Below are 6,090 nucleotides of genomic sequence, written 5' to 3'. Positions count from 1 at the left end.
TCTCCCTTCCTTCCTTTCTTCCTTCCTTCCTTCCTTCCTTCCTTCCTTCCTTCCTTCCTTCCTTCCTTCCTTCCTTCCTTCCACATCCTAATCATTGCCAGCCTCTGCAGACTTGGCCATATCAATCTATCGTGGTTTTGCAGAACAAATAAGATATGAAGATATAGAGAAAGATTTATTTTAAGGAGTTGGCTTATGAGACTACGTAGGTTGAGAAGTCCAAAATCGTCAGGGTGAGTTGGCAGACAGAAGACCCAAGAAGAGATGATGCGCTAGTTCCAGTCTAAAGCCTTTCTGCTTGATGCTGTATATTAATAACACTGGAACTACTGTGAAATAGTGTGATTTCAAGTAATGTGTCTGAGCAAACGTTTCTCTAAAGTGGAAAGGTTATGCTTTCCCTGTTCTCTCCACTTATTCTTAGAATAGAATGAGCTGATGATTTTTAAAGTAGGTGTTGATAAGTCAGAGACACCCTATAATTCAACCTAACAGAAAACAAAATACCATAATAAATAAATTCATATTTTGCCAAATTGCTCACACACTGAAGTGCAGTAAACTTAGTTAGAAGAGCATGAACTGGCCCAGGAGCCCCTGTGACATTGGGAGGGTGACTCCTCAGCATCTTTACCATTCCCTTTTCTACCAATCATATGTTGAAAAGACTTGTTTAGTCGTTCAGACATTAAGTAATTTGGGTAAACCTATACACACAATTCTGCTAAGTGTTCTGCAATAAAAGTTTATGTTTGTAGGCCTCTCCCCATTTCCCAAAGCCCTTTCTAGAGTAGAGTATATACTACTCTATTTGATTTTTTTATTATGGATTCAATCTCCTTATTTGTTACAGGTCTATTCAGATTTTCTATTTGTTTGTGATTTAGTGTTGGTAGGTGTTGTGTTCCTCGAAATTTATCCAAGACCGTTACTACGCTTGTGGTTTTTAAGAAATTCCACATACATCAAGATTATTTCCCACTGCGTACATATTCTGTGTAAACATGATTGTAAATGGTTGCGTATATGCCATCTCATGTATATGTCGTATGTATCTAGCCTTCCTCCTGTTAAATCTAGGTTGACTTTAATTATTTTTCTGCAATGAATAGTCTCATACTGTCCACACATTTATTATTAGTTCCTCAGGATAAACTCCTAGCTGTAGAGTTTCTGTATAACTGGGTCTATAAGCATTTTTTCCTGCTCTGACCACGTTTTTCTGAGAGGATGACAGGAAGGAGATTAGGCTCAAAGTTTAAGTTAACCAGTCGAGCAATGAGAACAATGTATGCAGACAATTTTGTCAGTGTCTTTCTATTCTAATTCCACCTTGCAGTGAATTATCTGCTCAATAGGTTGAAAAATATGAGCATAAATATTAGTTTTGTCTAATAGCAGTAAGTCTCAAGTACAACTTTATTTAAAGAAGTTTCGCCATTATTTTTAATATGTTCACTCATGTAAGTTCTAAGTGTCATCATCAGAACAATGAATGACACCTGTTCCAGAGGCCTAATGCTGGAGTTCCCTCTCTCAGAACTCCTGCAGTCTCACATGAAGAAGTGACAATTAGAAAAGGAGCCACTCTGGGCTAAGTAACATAAAAGATTCTCCCCCCCTTGAATGACAAGAGAGTAGGCTGGTGATCAGAGGAAAGGTTGGACTTTGGGCCCAACCAGGCACCTCCCACCCAGTAGTATCCTCTCATGGGAAACAATCAGATCAACCTAGTCTGGTTCTCAGAAGGCCTGGATTCTTGTACACCTCTTCCTGACTATGGGATTTAACTCACAGAGACTAAGGTCTCAAAACCCATGTGGCACAACCCTGCTGCTGTTCTGTGGTCATCAGTGTTTGGTGGTAGCTTGTGTATGTGCCAAACCTTGGTTGAGTTCATTCAGCCGCTGCTTGTGCAGACTCACCACCAGCCACTTTGGGCCCACTGGCACCCAAGATGCTATTCTGGAAGCAAAATCTGACCCAGACCTAAGGCAGCCTCCTGCTGGGCCCCCCTGGGCTGCTGTGTTGGGTTCTCAGGAGTAGCAGTGAGACCCAACTTTGAGATGTCAGCATGTCTCAGAGTTGGCCTTACTTAGCACAAGTCATGTGTGGCTTTTGGAAATACTGGAATTTTGGAAATACTTCCCCTTACACTGTTAACATTCCTGGGCTGATCCACCTGCTTGTGAGCCCCTGGTTTCCCAGGTGCTTTGGTTACAGTAAAAGCAGCAGTCATTCTGGGCTTCAGGTCAGGCCTTTTCCTAATCCACCGAACCTTACTTCCACCATAAGCTGGATTTCTGAGTAAGAAACTTAGATAAATGTAATGAAACGAGGATGGTCTGTACAGTGAGAAGTATAAAATGTCGCCCTTATAACTCATAAGTTAGGTAGTAAGACAAACCAATAAAAAGAAAAAAACACGCAAAATATTTTACCACACGCTTCACTGAAAAGAATATATAGGACTGACTGTCCATGAAAGCCATGTAAAGAGGCTCAGCATTCATTAGTCACTAGGGAAATGCAAATGAAAACCCCAAGTAGATAGTACTTCATTCACAGCCAGTAGCACAACTAATATAAAAAATGTAATAATTGATGACTACGGGAGAAACCTCATCCACGGCTGATGGGATTATGAAATAGTGCAGCCTCTATGGAAAACAGTTTGGCATGTCTTTAAAAATGTTAAACCTACAGTTATCATATGATTCATCAAGTCCATTTCTTGAATTGAAAACCTATGTCCGTGTAAAGAACAGATGTCATGTATAATAACTCACAACATATGACTGGATAAACAATTGGGATATCGCCATACAATGGAATTCTACTCAGCAATAAAATGTAACAAACTAAGATTACTCGACTGCATGGTTAAATCTCAAAAGCATTCTAAGTCAAAGAAGTCAGACACACAAGAGTACACACTCTGTGACTCCCGGATATACCATTCTAAAACACGATGTATCATGACAGCAGATAAGTCCGTGGTTGTCTGAGGCTGGGGATGGGAGAGCAATGGACTGCAAACAGGACCACCATGGAACCACTGGGAGCGATCTGTCTGTTGATGGTGGTGGTTATGTGAATATTCATTTGCTAAACACTTTAAATGGACCCAGTTTGCTCTCTGTAAATTGTACCTCAGTAAAGCTGATTTTAAGAAATACTCAGAAAACCAGGGATTTTGGGGAAACAAATCTTCAGCTCCAAGTGAATGCTAACAAGTTATACTCATCATTGCTGGTTTTAAAAACTGCAGACAGTTGACTATGAGGTACCCCATCTGCTGAGTCCTTTACTGCATTAGGTTATTTCTATCTATAACCCTACGAGGAACACAGTATTCTCCCCCCTCTAGTTAAGGGAACTAGAGTTTGGAATTTTTAAGTAATTTGCCCAAATTCACATAGCTAGGAATGGTGGACCTTCAATTAAAAAATAACTAGCTAGTGTGTGTGGCTGGTCTCAATACTATAATGCCTGGCACATGGCATAGAGTCTTATAAAATCAGTTATTCTAATTGAAAAAGTAAATATGCCCTACCATCGTTATTCTTTCCAGAGACAAAAATCACTCAGAGCTACCTCGAATACTATCCTGTCTCCCTCTGTCATTGTGTTAATGATGTAATGACTTAAAATGCAATGGTTACTAAGATGAAATTAGAATTTGAAGGGAAGAAAGTAATTATGTTTAAAACGTCATGTGGCATGTGAGTTACACGCACCATCTCATTTAAATTTCATGGTAAATGTGTTCATATGTATTAACTTCCACTTCATGAGCTCAAAATGACCTGTCCCAGGTTGCACAATAAGAAATAGCGGGGCCAGGGTACAAACCCGATCACTTTGGCTCCATAATCCAGAGGCTGCACTATTTTCTGAAATTCCTTGCTGCCTCCACGTCTGGCTAAGGATCTTGGCAGTTTACTAAGAGGAATGGAGCAGGCCTGAGGAATTGAAAAACCCCAGCATCACAGTGTCCAAAACTATAGGCACATGGGGGGGGGGGGGTCAAAGTACCTTCTTAACATTCATTCCTTCATTAAGCACACGCTGATGAAACCCATGGCATTGGCTTTCCTGTTACACGGCAGGAAGTGAAAAAAATTGATTTAGTTAACTTTGTCCTTAGCTGAGTTCCAAACTAACTATGTTGCTAGTGTCTCAGCAGCTGTACAGGAATCAGATAAAAACAAAGTAATGATGTATAAAAACAGCTATTGGTTGCAGTTGGCACGTTACTCCAAGAATGAGATGAATTTAAGAGATGGATGGCAAGGGAATAGAGATTCCACAGATTCTGGGCTTCAAACAGTTTGAAAGACCAACTGCTTTTACGTCCACTAACAATTACATTTTAGATATTTTTTGGCAAATTTCCCCCATCACACAGCCCTATGGAAAAAGATTTGATTTAAGGTGTATCACCTTATAAATAAATGAATTCTACCCTGACTGTCTGTTAAGCATTGAATTGTGTCCTCCCAAAACTCATGCTTTGAAGTGATATCCCTCAGGACCAGAATGCGGCCTTTTTTGGAGAAAGGGTCTTTACAGAAGTCATGAAGTTAAAGTGAGGTCATTAGATCACCAGTCCGATACCTCTGTTGTCCTTATTTTTTTTTAAAAAGGGGAAATGTGGACACAGACACACATAGAGTAAAGATGATGTGAAGACACAGATAGAAGACAGGTCTACAAGTGAAGGAGACAGGCCTATAACACATCCTTCACTCACAGCCCTCAGAAGGAACCAATGCTACCAACACCCTGATTTTGGGCATATAGCCTCCAGAACTGTGAAACAATACATTTGTTTTTTAAGCCCACACTCTGGTAGTTGTTACAGCAGGCCTAGGAAACTAAGGCACTGCTTTATTTAAAATTGCAGCTACACCACTGGCACTGCCAATCCCCTCTAGTTGGTTTTTTCTATTTTTTTCCATAGTACTTGTTACCTTTAAAAAAATCAATATTTACATCATTTATTATGTGTTCTCCTGCCTCAATGAATTTATCACAAGGAACATTAGTTACTGATGTATCTTCTGTGCCTAATAATCGTGGCAAGCTCATACTTGGCATTCAATAAATATTTCTTGGGATGTGGCTCGAGCTGAAGGTGTGCAGGGCCGGAGACGCTGCAGATGCGAGACCCAGAGCACCTCTGAGGCGGTGAATAGCTCTTCAAGTCTGCAATAAAAAATGGCCTCCAATAAAACTACACTGCAAAAAATGGGAAAGAAACAGAATGGGAAAAGTAAAAAAGTTGAAGAGGCAGAGCGTGAAGAATTTGTGGTGGAAAAAGTACTGGACCGACGCGTGGTGAATGGGAAGGTGGAGTATTTCCTGAAGTGGAAGGGATTCACAGATGCTGATAATACTTGGGAACCTGAAAAAAATTAGGTTGTCCAGAGTTAATTGAAGCATTTCTTAATTCTCAAAAAGCTGGTAAAGAAAAAGATGGTACAAAAAGAAAGTCTTTATCTGACAGTGAATCTGAAGACAGCAAATCAAAGAAGAAAAGAGATGCTGCTGATAAACCAAGAGGCTTTGCCAGAGGTCTTGATCCTGAACAAATAATTCGTGCCACAGATAGCAGTGGAGAATTAATGTTTCTCATGAAATGAAAAGATTCATATGAGGGAGATTTGGTGCTGGCAAAAGAGGCAAATATGAAGTGTCCTCAAATTGTAATTGCTTTTTATGAAGAGAGACTAACTTGGCATTCTTGTCCAGAAGACGAAGCCCAATAATTATTTGCATTGCTTTATATATATATTTATGTGTGTGTGTGTATGTGTGTGTGTGTATATATATATATATATATATATACACACACACACATATATATATATAAAATCTCAGTCTTGGTTTTTTTTATTTATTAGCATGAAGAAATAACATTCTAATGAAAATCAAATTTGATATGTTTGTTTTGAAGTAGTATTGGGGAACTCATGGGGGGGTCATTTTGCATCTATAGCACTGATTACTTTGAACAGAAGCTTTCTGTAGTTGCTTCCTTTATCAGAAAAACACATTTGATGCCATGGTATATTTTTTCCTCTG

General features: G+C 39.4%; 1 pseudogene; it reads left to right on the top strand.

The window, feature by feature from the left end:
• The first annotated feature begins 5,101 nt into the window (after positions 1-5,101).
• On the top strand, positions 5,102-5,776 carry LOC109439380 (chromobox protein homolog 3; annotated as a pseudogene).
• Positions 5,777-6,090: the final 314 nt, after the last annotated feature.

The sequence above is a fragment of the Rhinolophus sinicus genome, linkage group LG10 (assembly GCF_036562045.2).
Source record: "Rhinolophus sinicus isolate RSC01 linkage group LG10, ASM3656204v1, whole genome shotgun sequence".
In the NCBI taxonomy this organism is placed as follows: Eukaryota; Metazoa; Chordata; class Mammalia; order Chiroptera; family Rhinolophidae; genus Rhinolophus; species Rhinolophus sinicus.
Note: the sequence above shows the minus strand (reverse complement) of the source record. Positions and strands in the feature narration are given on the sequence as shown.